Source organism: Lepidochelys kempii, chromosome 2, assembly GCF_965140265.1.
Source record: "Lepidochelys kempii isolate rLepKem1 chromosome 2, rLepKem1.hap2, whole genome shotgun sequence".
NCBI lineage: Eukaryota > Metazoa > Chordata > Testudines > Cheloniidae > Lepidochelys > Lepidochelys kempii.
This window is the reverse complement of record NC_133257.1, coordinates 134,409,805-134,427,827: the sequence shown is the minus strand read 5'-3', so window position 1 is coordinate 134,427,827 and position 18,023 is coordinate 134,409,805. Positions and strand designations below refer to the sequence as shown.

Genomic DNA, 18,023 nt, shown 5'->3' with positions numbered 1-18,023 from the left:
GACCACACATATATTCACAACTACTTTTCCTGTTTCGGTGGGGAGAAGGGTTGGGTTTGAATTGCCAGAACCAAATCCAGCTGTGTGATATTTGGGTGTGGGTCAGATCCATAAGCAGAAATATCCTCTTTCCTCAGAGATAAATGTTTGCAGCGATCATCCATAAAGTCTGATATACTGTTCCTTGTTTCTGAATATAGTCTACAGCAAAAGGATTTCTTATTAAAAATCACCATGGATACAGGATCCCTATAATCTTGCAAGACCTCTACTGATTGTCTACAGCTGCAAAAGTTAAACACTGTGCTCAGAACTGCAATGATGTTGACATGGATTTTTTCCTCCAAAATTACAGTGAAGGCCTTAATAAGATGAGCTGATTTTCAGCTGAGGAAGGAGAGAAGGGAGCACTCAGACGCTAGGGTGTTTGTGGGGCCTCAACGTATGACAGTAAGACCAGATTGTGGCGCAGTCTCTCAAGCAGTGTGGATTGGCAGGGAGGGGAAGATGTTTGCAATGATACATTTCTTTTCTTTTTCTTCCAATCATACAATCATACCATTGGGGATGGGGAAGCGCAGTTTGCCCATAAACTGCTGGGTTATTGTGGGATGCCCAAAAGACTAGTGTGTTGCACAGAGCTGGTTGGAACATTTTCAGTAAAATTTCATCTAAATTTACATCCCCCCAAAACATTTATCTGTCTTGACAGTCTTCATTGGGAAGAAGATTTTGGATCCAGGGTTGTTTGGTCATTTCTGATGGGAAAGAAAGAGACTTTCTCAAACACACCCTGATGGTTAGAGCACTATGGTGGGTATGGGAAAACCAAGTCCTTTCTCTGTCTGATTTGCAGCAAAGTTTTTTATCCCAGATCATACTGAATTCATCAGAGCAGGGTCTTGAACCTGGATTAGCCTCACCCCAAACTAGTTCCCTAACCATCAGGCTATCAGCATATGGAAAGAAGCACGTCTTCTCAGAAGTGACTGTCTGGAACCCCTCCCAGTTTCCCAAATTGAAAAGCTCATGTTTTAGTATCGGACTCTTCAAGGCCCACTCAGTACTCCCCATCAGTCAGAAAAGGTAGTTAATGGCTCAACACATTAGCCAAGTATTGCATATGTTATCTCTTAGGAATTGAAATGCCACCATAGGAGCAAGGGGCTGTCATTACCTGTCCTGTTACTGCCTCGCAAATAGATGGTTGTGAGTTTTCATGTACACTCGTGCTCCTCTTAGGCTGCCCTTAATGAACAAACTAGAAATATTAGGCCAGATCTCGGGTGGAGTAAATCCGTAATCAACATTATGATACACACCAGCTGGAAATCTGGCCTATTATGTTCCTGTAGTGAAAAATCAGAGAGCACCTTCTGGGTTCTAGTTCACATTGGGTACTGGACCACACAGTAATGAGGGAGACATAAATGAGATTATCTTGGTTAAGTACTTGGAGCAGAATTCTTTTACATCTATATACCTCCAAAGATAGTACAAAAGGCTTGCATTGATGAGCTGTTAGCAAGATTCTTCAACTTTAATGCTTAAGAACAAGTTTTTCTAAATCTGTCCTTGGCAATGCATAGCACCAGCTATACTCTAAACCAGCTATGTTTAAATGGTGGGATTAGTGTTTCCAACATATGGAATGTTATAGATGCAAGTGTGAGAATATAACAAAGCAGTGAAGCAGGAAATGCTAATAGATGGGAAAGTATCAGAGAAGTTCTCTGGCTGATTCTAAAATCCCACGCACTTCTGGTTTTGTAAATTTGTCAATAAATGTGAGCTGTACATGAAATGGAAGGATATTTTGAGCCAAAATGTGATTATGGCAAGTGTAGTGAATATGGGAAAGCTGTGTCTTTTATCAAGAATTCATATTGCATCAGGGTTGCTGGTCTTGTACTCATTTAAGTGTAGAAACCTATATAAAACTAAACTAATGTAACCATCTAGTGTAAATACAGTTATGCCAGTAGAAAGGTGTAGTACAGTATAGTATTTCAGTAAACTTCATCTCAGATGCTCTTTAAAAAACAAACAAACAAAAGTTCTTGAACAATGTCTGTGTTGCCAAATTATTAGACTAAAGTAATTGAATTTATGCCTAAGGTTATTTAATTTAAATGCTATGGATGAAATTAAGGCTGAGAATTTTTAAAATGATGTAAAGGATTTTTATACCCATTTTCCATTAACTCTGATGGGAATGGGGCACCCTAATCCCTTAGGTAGCTTTGAAAATCGAAACCTGATGGCATAATATTGTTAGTTGTACCATTGCCATTAACAGGAGGAGCGAACATGCATACTCTAGCTTCCCATGAACTCTGCTGCAAATGTGCACCTACATGTCTTTTTTGCAGGTACTTGTTCTACTGTAATTGATGCCATCCCATGGCCAATAAATGTAATTCAACAGCCAACCTTCTTAAAGAGGCAGATTAATGTATTTAATGTTGCCAGTGCTGAAACGAATATGCTAAGTGCTTTTCACCAACGCTGGAAGTGCTACTGACTAGTCGACAACAGTGGTTCTCAAAGCCGGTCCGCTGTTTGTTCAGGAAAAGCCCCTGGCGGGCTGGGGTGGTTTGTTTACCTGCTGTGTCCGCAAGTTTGGCCGGCACATGCTGGCTGCCCTTCCCACAGCCCCCATTGGCCCGGAGCAGCGAACCGCGGCCAGTGGGAGCTGCGATAGGCCAGACCTGAGGACGCGGCTGGTAAACAAACCGGCCCGGCCCACCAGGGGCTTTCCATGAAGTTTTGAGAACCACTTTGAGAACCGGCTTTGAGAACCACTGGTCTACAAGATTAATAATGCCTTCATGTTTAAACTGGTATGTTTCTCATCCAACTATTTGGATTGTAAGCTGTCCAGGTTAGGGAACTGCTTCCCTGTGTGTTTGTACAGTGCCTAGCACAATGAAGCCATTATCCCACTTGGCTTCGTGGATGGTGGGGACTCTTCATGTACTGAACTCCCACACAATAGGGAGGTGTGTGCTGCCTTTCTGGGCTGCATATAACTTATCTGTGTGTGAGGAGGGAGATGGGCAGGCCGACTAGCTGCACTTCACTCCTACCTCCAGCAACCAGTGGAGAACCCACTTAGGCTGTGTCTGTGCTACACACCACTTTTGGTGGCATATAGGGTGCATGTATCCAGGGCCGGATTAACTTTTTGTAGACCCCGTTGGGGCAAGGTGCAGGGGGATGGGATGGTCAGTCTCCAGAGTGAAGGGTGGGCTGGGGGCAATGAGGCACAGCATGGCGGGAGCAGCTCCATTCTGTGAAGGCCAGCAGGAGGGCACTGTTTACAAACCTGCAGCTGCCAGATGCACACTGGCCTGCCTAGCCCTGTGAGGCCAGCATGCCTCTTCTCCTTGAGGGCAGGACCGCACCACACCGCCCCCCTGACCAGTGCCCCACCCTTATGCCCAGCACCCCCTCGCCCAGAGACCTCCACCACAGATCTCTATGCCCAACCCCATCCCTCCCAGAGACCTCCCCCACTGGCCTCCCACCACAACTGCACAGCACCCTGTACACCACACCACTCGCCCAGCATCCCCCGCCCATAGACCTCCCCACTGCTCATCACCTTCCTCACAGTTCCACCATCACAGCTGCACAGCATCCCATATTCCTGAGGGGATTCTGAACCAAAAAATTAAAAATTCTGTGCACAATATTTTAAAATTCTGCAAATTTTATTTGTCAATAAATAATTGTGGAGGCTCCAGAATGGCAGTGGGGAGCACAGGCCACTGATTGCATGGAGGTGGGAGATTGCCCTGCAGCCTGCCACCACCCCATCCCATGCCCCTTCCCCACCGTTCCATCTCCTCCCCAGACTTGGGGGGAAGGGGGAAACCGCCCCCCCAGCACGAGCTGGCAGAGCAGAGCAGGTTGGGGCTGGGTTGCTGCACTTCCTGCCACCTGGTGATTGCAGGGCGGGCCTGACCCTACACTCACAGGGTGGCGCCAAAACAACCAACAAACAAACGCAACCCCCCCAAATGGGACCCAAACCATACAAAACTGTACTGCGCACTACTCTCAGTTTTTAAGTTACCCTCTGTTGTTTAGCAACCAATTGGCTTCTACAAAAATCAATGGTGTCTGAAAGCCGTGGTGGGCTGCAAAGATGTACCTTTGACTTAATGCTTAGAAACCCACTGAACAATGAAAATGACAGTGCTTTTGCCCCCCCCCCCGAAATATCAGTGCTAGTCTGATATAACTTATCTGACCTTAACTAATTACACATTCAGTTCACTTTCTGTAGAGTATCCATTCTGTAGAGAACTTCAGTTTCTGGAAGCATACTGATCAATGCACATTTATCCTTCACAATAGAATAGCCACAACACCAATATACAGTCTTAGTTTAGTCTCTGTTCAGAACTTCTTTTTAGTTTTGTAACCCAGCACCATCAAATCTTTTGCCTTCAAGTTCAACACACATGATTTTCTTGGCAACCAATCCTCTTCTAGTGTCCAGCTGTGACCCCAAATGACTTAATATGCTTGACATCCGAAACACAATGCTGTAGGTAACAGAGCCAGAATGCTTCAATAGACGAGTGTAAAACAGAAAACTGTGGGAAAAGTAGAAAGTAGACAAAATGAGTTCAATCACCTAACCAAACTATGCAAAAAATCTACTGGTTTCATTACAAACATGAAACTCCAGCTAGGTTTCTAAGCCTGTGGGATGGGCTATTTTTCTTATGAGGGGTGGGGAAATAAACTCAGGCAAAAGTGGTTTTGGTTGTATTTTGATTTCAGAGTATAGTTGAAACTTTAAATCTGAGTGGGAGTGGGGGTTGCTTGAGAAGACAGAAACCCACGTAGACCTATTATACTCATGTTAGGGCTTAAGTATCTGATAAGGATTAGTCTTGCTTAGCTTTATGGAGACCTGCTAGTAATTCATGGAGCATGATACATAAGTAAAGCTTGAATATGTCCATGCACTGAGTTTGAGGAAATGGCTTTGTGACCATTGTTTCAGTATGGAATAAATGTTTTAGTCTGTGACTGGAAGTTCTGCCTATAAAGCTGAATAAATGGTCTTTAGGAGGGATAATACCTCGCCTTTGTGAAGGGATGGGCAATGAGATATGGAACCTTTCAAACAGTGCTTAATTTGTAATGAAAGAGGTGCCGGGGCTCAAACAATTTGGCGCTGGGGCTCAAGTAATTTTTTTTACTTTCGAACTGACGTGGCAAGCCTAGAGGTGTCAGTAATTGGTAATCCTGGCTGGTTAGGGTGTAGCTGGAAAATAACCGCCAATAGTTCTTTGGATATTTGTGATACACCCTGTTGCTCTCAGCCCATTCCTGATCAGCAGGTGTGTACATAACAACTGGCATGTTTCAACTTCTAAACAGAGAGGCCCAGGACTCTGCATGGGAATGCAGAATTAGCTTTGCTCTACTCCTAAGGTGAGCAGCTTCAGGTCAGATTTGAGACAAAATGGCAGGATAGCATGAGGAAGCTTGCTGTGCCACTCCCATACTGAACTTGCTCTGTAGAGAGGGAACAAAGTTTTCCAGTCCAGTAGCTTTGTTTCCTTCTTACAAAATTTAAATGCCCTTTAGATAGTGGAAAACTTTCTTTCCTGGTAAATCTAATCTCAGCTGTGGTCTTGTATTTCCATTGATTAAAATACTAAATACGTCTCTGACAAAAACTACTCTCAATTAAGCCCCTAATCCTTTTTATTAGCAGATCTAACAATAGCTCAATCATGTTATATGAAGGAGGATTGGGCTTTGTTTCTCTAGTTCAGCCCAGTATTTATTTTCCATGAGAAATTTCAGACTGTAAATGAAGTCAGATTTTTAATTTTACCATCCGATGGGACTGTAGTATTCCACAAACTGTGACTTATATCTCTGGAAGGTCACATGAGATGTGCCCTCATAGTAAAGACTTTAGTTACACATACTTTTTAAACAATTACTCTGAATTTGTATGTCTGATAATGCTTTGCAGCATATTGCTGAGATGTTTGCTGAGGCAGAGTTGTAATTCACAATGTTTGTCAATGTAACTCTCTGAAATATGTGCCCTGGTTCTACAATGAGAAAGTAACCCTCTAGAATTGTAAACCTTGTTTTCTTTGGCTACTAGCTTGCAGGGAGCAGATCTTGGTCTTCATCTAGTTACAGCATTTTGGTATTTGTGTCCTCTCATCAGAGCATATCTCCAACAACTGAGGATCCTGGACAGTAACTGTGGACATGATATGTTGGTATGCAATACCCTGGTGACCTTTTGGTAAAATTTGTTAAATCTAGAGTTTAGTAAAGCAAAACCAACTATAGTGTCTTTGAACTAGTATTCCTAATTCACAACCCACAATTCAGTTCAAGGCTTCTGGGTCTCCTTGTGCCCCTATTGGCCTCAGCCAGCTTCCTTATTACGCTGATTAGAAGGGGATGTCATTGACAGAGCCCAAGCCAGTAATCTGCTTCTGACTTATCCTTTCCTGAGAGCAGAGTCTAATATCCTACTATTTTCTGAACTAGGGACACTGGCCCCCTAGTCCTGTAAAGCTACTCTGTGTGGGCAGACCTCAGGGAAGTCAATGGGGCTCTGCCTGTGCAGAGGTCCCACCCCTACATGCTGCTTACAGTAGTTGGCACCATCCATTCCAAAGCATCCAACCTTGACCAAAATACTGGGGGCTTATTCTAAGGTTCTAGTTAAAATTCAGTCTTCTAAATTTTGAATCATCACTCTTTGAAACAGTTCCCTTAAAATGACAGAATTGCATCCTTTTGTCACAGATTACTGAAATATGTATTTAGCATTGCTAACAGCTTTTACTATTTGAGTTAAGCGACACAATTATTCTTAACGGGGTCCTTTTGTAAAGGCTGTATTTCAGCTTTGCAATATTAACTGTGTAACCAATAAGGCAGGTGCGAAGAGCTGAACTGATCATGGCTAAAATGTTCAAAAGCACTTAAGTCCGAAAGATTTTGGCACACAAGTCTTTGGGATGTAAGCTAAATAGTGACTGAAGTGCTTCTGAAATTTCCCCCCTATATAAATAAAAATGAGTACTTCAGAAAACAAATTAATCTTTCCTCTGTTTCTTATGTGGAAAAACCCTGCTCTCTGTTGCAGCATTGTAATAACACATTGATTTATACATTAGTTACCTAGTGAAGAGGATAATACATAATACAAACATGCCATTTAGAAGTGGCAACAGTACTCTGAACAGATTTCAGAACTTTTTTTTTTCTAATCTAGACAATAGAAAGCAGCTACTTATAGCAAAACAGATTTGCTGATTAACTAATAATTGTGGTGTAATCAGCTTGGGGGGGAGGAGTGGAGAAGAATGTCTAGAACAAACTGTCAAAATGGCCAACCAAGCCGCTAATTTCAAGTTCCCATAGATTCAATTGTGGTTTCTTTATGCTCCATAACTTATTAACATGGCAGTAAATTTCAAATGACTAATGTATTAGAATGCTCTAAGAAAACTAAGAGAGCAACAGAAAGTGCAAGTGAATAATGAAAGGCAAACAGTAACAGACTCTTAAAAACTCAGAAGACTGATGGATGAAAATGAATTATGTATGCAATCTTGCAGTGATTTACAATAACTAGTTAGCAGATTAGCTTATCAATGTCACAATGAAGGATGGTGAGACTCAATTGGTGTTCTCTGCTCCCCACAGAGACTTCTTAAGGATCTCTGATTCAAGACTAAAAAATTCATATTCTTTCTAGAAATTAGTCACTTGAGAGTGACGTCCTTTTAAGATCTGCTCATGTTAATTTGAGGATGAAAAATTGGTAAGCTTGTCCTTTCTTTAGGCTAGCATCAGCGACACTGGCAGACTCTCTCTCTCCTTTCACACTTTTGAATATATCAAGTACAGGGCACTTCAGCTTCCTTTTCTCCATTCCCACCCCTTCTTTGTGGCCTTATTCAGAGGTTCTTTTTCAGGCTTGTTTCTACTGACTAGGAATGATACCAGCTGTGTCTGACTCTTGAATGCAGAGGTTAATTAATTCTTTAGCTTGCTTCATTTTACTTGGTGCTCATCTCAAGAGAAACAGAGGCATATGTAGTCTATACATATGGATTCTAAATAGTTGACTAGTTACTCAGTGCAGTATTTGTACTTTGCAATATTCTACTGAATGACAGGTTAGTGATAGTGTCTCTTTGTAAAAACATTAATATATCCAATTAACTTTTTATGAAGGTTCCACCTGTTTTCCTCCTCTCCCCCATATGCATACAGCATTGCCAACCCTAAGCATTCAAAAATGAGTCACAACTCCAAGAATCATGAGTAGCTTAAAAATCATGAAACATCAATTGGAAAAAAAAATCTATATATTTATCTGGTTTTTTTTTTTAACCTTTTAAGGTTCCTGATTTCAAAGTTTTCTCTGCAACTATAAGGTCTAGAAATGAAACCTGAGATTATTTTGTAATGACTCCTGGAGCTGGTCTTTAAGAAAAACTCCAGATATCATGAAACTTGTGATAAAATCCTGTGGTGACATTGTGCGAGTGTTTTTAATATAACTGCATAGAGTTCACCTGGAACTGAACACCACAGTTATAATACAAGGTGATTTGCAGGCCTAACTCCATGTTCTCACTTACTCAAGAACCTCTACAAATTCTTTTTGATATGCACAACATTCTCCATGCTTCTCTCTGACTGTTTTTTTTTAAACTGAGGGAAAGTTACAAACATATGGATGAAAAAGTCTACCCTTTTTAATATTTTACACTACACAACACAGATGGCTGAACCTGGAAATTTGACCTGCAAATAGTGCTTATTTTTAAAGCCTATTCAAATTTTAAAAAAGAGTTTGACTATCTAGCTGGCAACTGGAAGGTAAGTTCTTAATATGCTCAGTAAATGCTTAGGATGGGATTATCAAAAGCACTGTGTTGGCCTAACTCTGCTCATATTAAAGTCAAAGGGAGCAGAGTTAGGCCAAAGTTGCGTGATACTGAAAAATCTTATTCCCAAGGTTTTTTTTTTTTTAATAGAGTCCAACCAAGAAATGCATTTTTAAATTTTTTTTTAAACTGTGCAGATTTAAGTTTGCAGTAACATCGGGCTCAATGGGTAGTGATCGATGGGTCCATGTCTAGTTGGCAGCTGGCATCAAGCAGAGTGCTCCAAGGGTCAGACTTGGGGCTGGTTTTGTTCAATATCTTCATTAATGATCTGGAGGATTGCGTGCAGTGCACCCTCAGCAAGTTTGCAGATGACACTAAACTGGGAGGAGTAGTAGATACTCTGGAGGGCAGGGATAGGATACAGAGGGACCTAGACAAATTAGAGGATTGGGCCAAAAGAAATCTGATGAGGTTCAACCAGGACAAGTGCAGAGTCCTGCACTTAGGATGGAAGAATCCCATGCACTGCTACAGACTAGGGACCGTGTGGCTAGGCAGCAGTTCTACAGAAAAGGACCTAGGGGTTACAGTGGAAGAGAAGCTGGATATGAGTCAACAATGTGCCCTTGTTGCCAAGAAGGCTAACGGCATTTTGGACTGTATAATTAGGAGCACTGCCAGCAGATTGAGGGACGTGATCATTCCCCTCTATTCAGCATTGGTGAGGTCTCATCTGGAGTACTGTGTCCAGTTTTGGGCCCCACACTACAAGAAGGGTGTGGAAAAATTGGAAAGAGTCCAGCGGAGGGCAATAAAAATGATTAGGGGGCTGTAGCACATGATTTATGAGGAGAGGCTGAGGGAACTAGGATTATTTAGTCTGCAGAAGAGAAGAATGAGGGGGGATTTGATAGTTGCTTTCAACTACCTGAAAGGGGGTTCCAAAGAGGATGGGTCTAGACTGTTCAGTAGTAGCAGATGACAGAACAAGGAGTAATGGTCTCAAGTTGCAGTGTGGGAGGTTTAGGTTGGATATTAGGAAAAACTTTTTCATTAGGAGGGTGGTGAAGCACTGGAATAGGTTACCTAGAGCGGTGGTGGAATCTCCTTCCTTAGGGGTTTTTAAAGTCAGGCTTGACAAAGCCCTGGCTGAGATGATTTAGTTGGGGATTGATCCTGCTTTGAGCAGGGGGTTGGACTAGATGATCTTCTGAGGTCCCTTCCAACTCTGATATTTTATGATTCTATGAACTATCTTTGTAGTCATACAAAAATATCCTCTACTTGTATGTAAAAAGAAATATATTTTATGCCAAAACTTCAGGCCCAATTTTCATAGAATCATGGAACTGTAGGACTGGAAGGAACCTTGAGAGGTCATTTAGTGCAGTCCCCTGCTCTCATGCAAGGACTATGTAATGCCAAGACCATTCCTGGTAGGTATTAGTCTAACCTCTTCTTAAAACCTCCAGTGACGGAGATTCAACAGTGCCCCTAGGCAATTTGTTTCAGTACTTAACCACCTTGACAGTTAGGAAGTTTTTCCTAATGTCCAACCGAAACCTTCCTTGCTGCAATTTAAGCCCATTGCTTCTTGTCCTATTCTCAGAGGTTAAGGAGAACAATTTTTCTCCTCCTCCTTGTAACAACCTTTTATGTACGTGAAAACTGTTATCATGTCTCCCCTCAACTTTCTCTTTTCCAGACTAAACAAACCCAATTTCTTCAATCTTTCCTCATAGGTCATGTTTTCTAGACCTTTAAATCATTTTTGTTGCTCTCCTCTGGACTTTCTCCAATTTGTCCATATCTTTCTTAAAATGTGGTGCCCAGAACTGTACACAGTACTCCAGATGAGGCCCAATCAGCGCGGAGAAGAGCAGAAGAATTACTTCTTGTGTCATGCTTACAACACTTCTACTTTTATATAAAGTCAAAGGGGAAGAAGAGACTTAGAGGTTCCATAAGTTGACCCTTGGCTTAGAGTTGAATAGATATTCTTAGAAAGTTCATTTGAAACTTCATAGCTGCACGTTTTAAAAGCACAGACCTTTATAACCTGTGGCTGTTCATATTTAACTGCTTGGGAGTTGGGGTTTCTAAGCAAGGTTTGCTGCTTCCCAGCTCTACCAATGCTATTCTTTAATTCAATATATATAGACTGTTCACTTACATATAGGTCAAAGCTTTTAAAACGGATATTCAAATTGGGAGTGGGGAGGGTATGTGACAACATACAGTAACGTTCCTGCTGCTCCTTAAAGCAATTTATCCAGGTTCCCAGGGTTGAACCAATGCATTGCAACAGAAATTTCAGTTCCTTTTTCTGTAGCTCCATGGTAAAGCAACTCTTCTAGCAGCCGTGTGGCATATCCACAGCAATACTACATTGATTGCTGTGGATATATAATGCACTTGCTGATCCCTCCACATGAGCTAAGGTGTTGAAGGCTGTCCAAGCAACGAAAACTAACCAGCCTCCTGGTCCTGATGCCATTCCAGCTGAAGTTTTCAAACACAGAGGAAATTTTCTCATTGACAAGCTTTTGAATTCTTCTCACATGTCTGGCTTCAAGAAATCATACCGTAACAACTGATAGATGCCAACATTGTCACTATCTATAAGCACAGAGGCTCAAAAAGCTATTGTGGCAATTACCGCAGCATGTCCTTGCTCTCTGTGGCCAGCAGGATTCTTGCACAGATCCTCTTGAACCAGCTCCTGGCCCAAATCAGAGTTACAGGGCAGCTTTTGTGTTTAGTGGAGCATTGTTGACATAATTTTCATCACTGGACAATTACAGGAAAAATGTCACAAATAGCATCAAACGTTGTACATCGTGTTTCTTGATCTAACCAAGCTTTGAACATGGTCAACTGCACTGCATTCTGGAAATTGCTTGCTAAATTTGGGTGTCGATACAAATTTATCAACATCACTCAGCAATTGCACAAAGGACATGTTATTTGGACATGTTAGTGTCGATGGTGATCTAGCAGATCCATTTCCAGTCACGAATGGGGTGAAGTAGGGATGTGTCCTCGTTCCTAGCCTTTTTGGTCTATTCTTCACTGTAATGCTAGAGGAAGGCCCTCCATGGCTCTTCAAATGACATCTTTATGTGCATTTGCACCGTCAAGCTTTTTAATCTCTCTCGTCTACATGTGAATGCCAAGGTGATCGAAGTGTTGATCCAGGAACTGCTCTACACTGATGGTTTCCTGTTGGTGGCGCACTCTGAAGCAGCACCAAAGATATTACAAACTGCTTAGCTGTGGCGGCTTGTAACTTTTCCTTACCATCAGTTGAACAAAAACGGAGGCTTTGTACCAGCTAGCTCTTTAACAACCTTAGCAACATCTATCAATAAGTTTGGAAGTTACCACATTCCAAGCAGTCAAACTCTTTCCTTACCTTGGCAGCATGTAAAACAATGAAATGATAATCACTTATGAAGTAGATATGTGAATTAAGAAAGCCAGCACTGCATATGGTCGCCTTTATCACCAAATCTGGAAGCAATATCATATCTGCCTATAAACAAAAATCAAAGCATATAATGCTGCTGTTGTCACAGCATTGCTCTGTGGTTGTGGAACATGGACCTGCTATCAACAACACATTAAAATGTTTGACAGTTTCCATTTGTGACACCTACAAGTGCTAAGCATCAAATGGCGGGACTGGGTGTCCAAAGTAGAAGTCTTGGCCAAAGCTGGTTCAGTCAGTATTGAGATTCACTTGATTTTGCCCAGACATATTTATATGCCTAAGACCTGTCTGTCCAACAAATTCTATATTCTGAATTAAATTCTGGCAACTGTAAGCACGGAAGGCAGATGAAATGCTTCAAAGATATCCTGAGACAAAAGTTGCACAAGACAAATATTTCTGATTAGATCTTTGAGCAACTGATGATTGATCCTATTGCATGACGCCACGCTATAAGGGTGGGTGTCTATGACTTTGCACAAGGCTGTTCTTCTCAGTTGGAAGTGCAGCGCCAGGTAAGGAAATAACATGCAGCTTAAGCAACACAACCAGGCAAACGACTCTGTGGTCAGTGCAGTAACTGTTGTAGTTCTTTCCAAATTGGCCTATGGAGCCGTGCAAAGACCGATTAATACAAACTGCGACTGTTGTTGATGATGTCCTTGAAATTTGGGTGACTAGTGTTGCATTGCTGCATCTGTACTGTTGAGATTTTAATTACATAAGTGGAGGAAAGTTTAAAGCATCTAGTTTTCAAAATGATTCTGCCCTCTTGCAAGTATGGAGTAGCTACAACTCAACACCTTGTGCAGGAGAAAAGCTGCTATATGCATAACTTTGAATTTCCTAACTTGTGTGACTTTTAATATTTGTGTTGATATGGAATTTAAAAAAGAAGGAATCTTGAAGCAGTTCTGAACTTCCTCATATAACTCTGCCTGTATTCAAATGGTCATTCTGAAACAAATGCCTTTTAATAATGTTGTGAACTTCTACATGTATAAACATCCATACAGCATAGCACTGTTCACAACCTCTCAACTTGATTGCTGGAAACATAAGGAAAGCAGCTTACTGTGGATGTGTCATAGTTTATTTTCAAACATTCAGAACTTCATATCTGAACAAAATCACTTCAACCCCCTTATGCCCACGTCCTCAGTAAGTGCTAGTGGAATGTAACAGTTTGACTTATCCACCTGATCTTTAACTTGTGAAAACATCCCCTTTTTCTAGTGTAGAACTAAAAGCTGACAGAAATGTGTATATTTGCAGTTTTAAATTGAAATTTGCATGCACAGATTTGCCTGTGGGCCAAGAACAAGTAGGAAAAAGCTCAACTCCAAAGGCAACTTTACAGAAGCATCTGAAAACCTTGAGCTGCTATGAGTCTCCATATTGTGACTAGCATCATTAATGCAATATTACTAGCATGGAAAGTGCTTAATTAGATTTTATCATGACTAGAGTAAATTTGATTGCTAAATATACACAGTAATAATAAATCAATGCAACTATAATGTTTGGATTGTAAGTAGCACATTACATTGTTCCTAGGCCCTTTTTCACAGAACACGGTGCTTGCATTGATAGCTATGCATACTCCATAGAGAGGTGTTATCAGAAGTGGGGTCAAAATGTACAACCTTTAACTCTGACCACGTGGTGTGGTTAGAAAACAAGGGACTTTTTAATTAATAGAATTAGGTGGGTCTTTCAGATAGAAATAGGTCGGTTTTTTTTAAAGTCAGTAGGTCTTATATAACAGTTCTCATGTGTTACCTTCTTTTTGTAAAGTACTTTGAAAGCAAGTCACATAGGCACAGAGAGGCGAGGTGACCTGCCACAGGTTGATGCAGGTCAGTGATAGAGTTGGGAATAGAACCCAGGCTCTTGACTCCCCCTTCAGTGCTCTATCTGGATCAGTGCTTGAAAGCAGAAAGTAATAGGGGAGCTGTGATGAGGACTAGGAAACCCTATTTACTAATTTGAATTGTGGTAGCCCCTGGAAGTGACAGTAAGGGATTAGAGCCCTATTATGTTGGTACTGTGTGTATATATGCACACAATGGAAAGATGGTTCCTGCCCCAAATGTGGGTGGAAGAGCAGATTGAGGAGTGCGGATGTGTGTGGGGTACTCTAGACAGCAGGGTTGTGAGGCAATATTGAACTTTGGACTCGTGTGTGTGTGTAGGGGGGAGATTTGAACTGAGATAGTTTTGGGCTGTGAAGAAGTCAAGGGGAGAGTAATTGCATTCTGACAATCCCCCTGAGGATCATCAAAGTACAACTCCATGTGCCCACCAAGTCCCTCTGGCTCCCCCTTTACATGGCTGTGCACCCCAGGGCTGCTTGGTGATGATTTGAGAAGGATAAGTAGGGATGTGACATGGAGCAGAGCAGAGAGCAGGGTTGTGAGGTGGTGCATGGGGAAGAATTGGGGCTTAAATTGCAAAGGTGGGAAGTGAACAGGAACTCTGATCTAATGAAGCAGAGGTCACAGCAGGCATCCACAGGCAAACCATAGGCCTCGCCTATTCCAAACCATTTCTTCCCCTCACCTGCTCATTGTCCCTCTGAGAAGTGGCAGGTGAGAATGGGAGTAGATGGAGGAACTTGATGGTGACTTTGGTAGTCTCGACTTAATGCAGTTGGGTTATCCTGAATAAGGGGAATAACTCCCAATACATCTAATTTTAGCACTTCAAAAGTAGCTTATGCCCAATAGTTATTCAGGGTTGGGGGTGGAAGGGCAAGGGAGGGCAGAGAGAGAGATTTTTGGAGTTTCAGAGGATTGTGATGGTTTAGTTAGTAACCCCCCTAAACCAATCTGAGGAAATAAGGCAAATTTTCCAGAAAGAAACATTTTAAAATGTTTCAGCTGAAAAAGTTAGAAGCTGTTATCCTAGCAGGATTAAAATTGCCCTATGAAGAGTTAGTGGGCCAAATCTGGAGAGTAATGCAATCACTTAAATACAAGGGATTTTTGTTCTGCTTTAAATGCAAATTGCAAGTTACTGCCAGTCCTCCAAGATTAGAAACACCCTTCTTAGAATCTCCAAGTAGTACTTGGGACAAATGCAAATTATGTGTTTGGGTTAGGGGGCTTCTAAAATGGTCCTATTTTTCATTCCTATAAATTGGCTCACTTCTTTAATTTACACAGAAGCAGTGTGCGGCTATTAGGCATCCACATTTGGAAATATTGGCTCAGCTTTATGCACATGAATCATATCTAACTTTAGGCTCCCAGTGTGGGAAGTGTTGATCTCAGTGCTTAAACTGGATGTAAATAGGGTGACCATATTTTCCCAAAGGGAAAACGGGACACGCCCAGCCCTTCCTGCCACCCACCCACAGGCCTGGGCTGAGGTCCCTCAGCCTCTCCACAGTACCCCCCAGCCCCTCCCACATATGGGGCTGCCTGAGGCCATCCTTGCCCTCCCACCCTGCATATGGGGCTGGCCTAAGCCTTTCCTGCCTCCTGCCCACGTGGGACCAGCCTGAGATCCCCCTTCCCACTGGTGCCCGGAGCCAGCCTGAACTTGCCCGCCCGCCCACCCACCTGTACCCCGCTTCCCCCTCACAGTCCTGGTCCAAGCTCTCCCAGCTGCCTGCCTGCGTATGGGGCTCGTCCTCCAAGCCCCTTCCCCACCCCCACTGCCCGCCCACGTGCAGTGAAAATGCTGCTTGCAGCCCACTTCCCCTGCCGTGGTGCCAGCCTAGCCCTTCTGCCTGGGGGAGCAGGGATCCTCCTGCCAGGTCTGAGCAGGGACCCCCTTCCCTGTGGGCTGCCCCAGGCACTGTGCAGGGGGCACATCAAGTGAGTGGAGTGGGGGGGGGGTGAGCGAGCTGTGCCCCATCTACTCACCTGTGCAAGGTGGGAGCTGGTGGGGATATGGTGGGGGTGCTGCCTGGGAGAGTGGGGGGCGGCGGGACAGTAGCAGCAGTGGGAGTCGGGGGGGGGGACAGCGCTCTCGCTGCCCATACCTTCTGCTGCTGCTGCCGATGGAGGAGGCGGCAAGGAAGACTCCAGTGTGGGTGCGCACTGGGGGAAGCAAAGAGGGTGGGCAGGGCTGCTTGCTGCCTCCCGCTGCTGGCTTGGTGCCATGATCCCTACACAGTATCTCCCTGCCAGTCAGCCTGGCCCCAACTGTTCCGGTGCCCCTGCAGGCGACAACCGGATTTTGGGTGTCCAGTCACTGTTTCTGACCGGACGCTGTCAGGTGCCCTTTTTGACTGGACTTTTCAGTCGAAAAGGACACCAGACAACCCTACACACATCTATACCCCTCTCTCACACATGGGGGCCAAGGGGTGACCGACCGATCAAACCCTCCCTGCCTGGCGCTCTCCTCCCTCCTAGCTCCGCTGGGTCCCCAGAACAGGCCCACCTTCCCCAGTACCTGGTGTTGTCTTCCCAGCCAGAGTCCGCCACCTGCTCCCACTGACCAGCTGCTGCAGTTCGCAGCACGCAGCCAGCATTGGCGGGAAACAGGATGGGGGGTGGGGGGCTGTGCTGACGGACAAGCTCAGGGAGCCCCCTGGCCCCACATGCCGCAGCTTCCTGCCACCAGCCTTGCACACCCACCCGCATCGTTGACACCCCCCACCCCTGACTCACCACTGGTTGGGATACCTGGAAGAGGGCTTAAATACAGGACTGTCTCTTAAAAACAGGTCGTCCGGTCCCCCTAGATAATTGCAGTGAATAGGCTAGTTGTTTGTGGGTATTATTTCTGTAGTGCTGTGTACTCTTTTTGCTGGTGGCAGGCTGTTTTTCCATCACAGGAAGCATACTTTTTTGCCCCAAAACAGCTCACCCAGAACTAATTTTCTCTCCTTTCATCTCTCTACTGCTAAATGAAACAGAAGGATGGAGGAACAGGAGTCACCATTTACTATCACTTTCCTGATCCCCAGTCTGCCTATAACAGAGCAGGCCCACAATTGTGTCAATGCCCACAAATACAATTGATCAGGAGGGATGTTTTGGTGGATCCATGATGCTGGATCTCTTGCTGCCTTGAGTGGGAGGCATGAGAAACGTGAAGCAGTACACTGCTCAGTACAACAATTTCTGCTTTGCCATTCAGAGTCCATTCTAAACAAGCTTAGGGAAATGCATACGGAATCTTCTCTAAAATGACTATCTAAAACAGATAATGGGGAGAATTTGCAGTTAGGTGTTTAACTCCCATTGAAATTTGGTGGTATTTAGGTACCTTCCTTCCTTTTGTTCCTTTGAAAATCTCCTCCAGTGTTCTAAAGTGACACTGGTAAGTATGGTAGTTTGAGAGGCAAAATTTAGGTTTTGTAAAATTTTTCAAAACTCAATGTGAATCAAAATCTAAAAAATGGAAACAGGATTTTTTTTTCTGCGGTGCTGGAAATACACAAACATGTATGAGAACCAGATATGAAATGCACCAAATAGACTAGCTTAATATAACTGACCCTGCCAAACTGAAGTGCAGACTGGAAACAGCTCAAATAATTGCTGGGAAACATAAATGTAAAACTTTTTTTCAAAAATCTTAATAACTTAAAATGTTCTGACTTGCATCTTTCTCAGTACCTTTGGCCTTGTCTTTCAAAACTTTATTAGAATGCAACTGTG

At 43.2% G+C, this 18,023-nt stretch overlaps 1 protein-coding gene across 6 annotated transcripts in view; it reads left to right on the top strand.

The window, feature by feature from the left end:
- BASP1 (brain abundant membrane attached signal protein 1) overlaps nucleotides 1–18,023 on the top strand; it is a 72,414-nt gene that overhangs the window by 38,805 nt on the left and 15,586 nt on the right. The window lies entirely within an intron of this gene.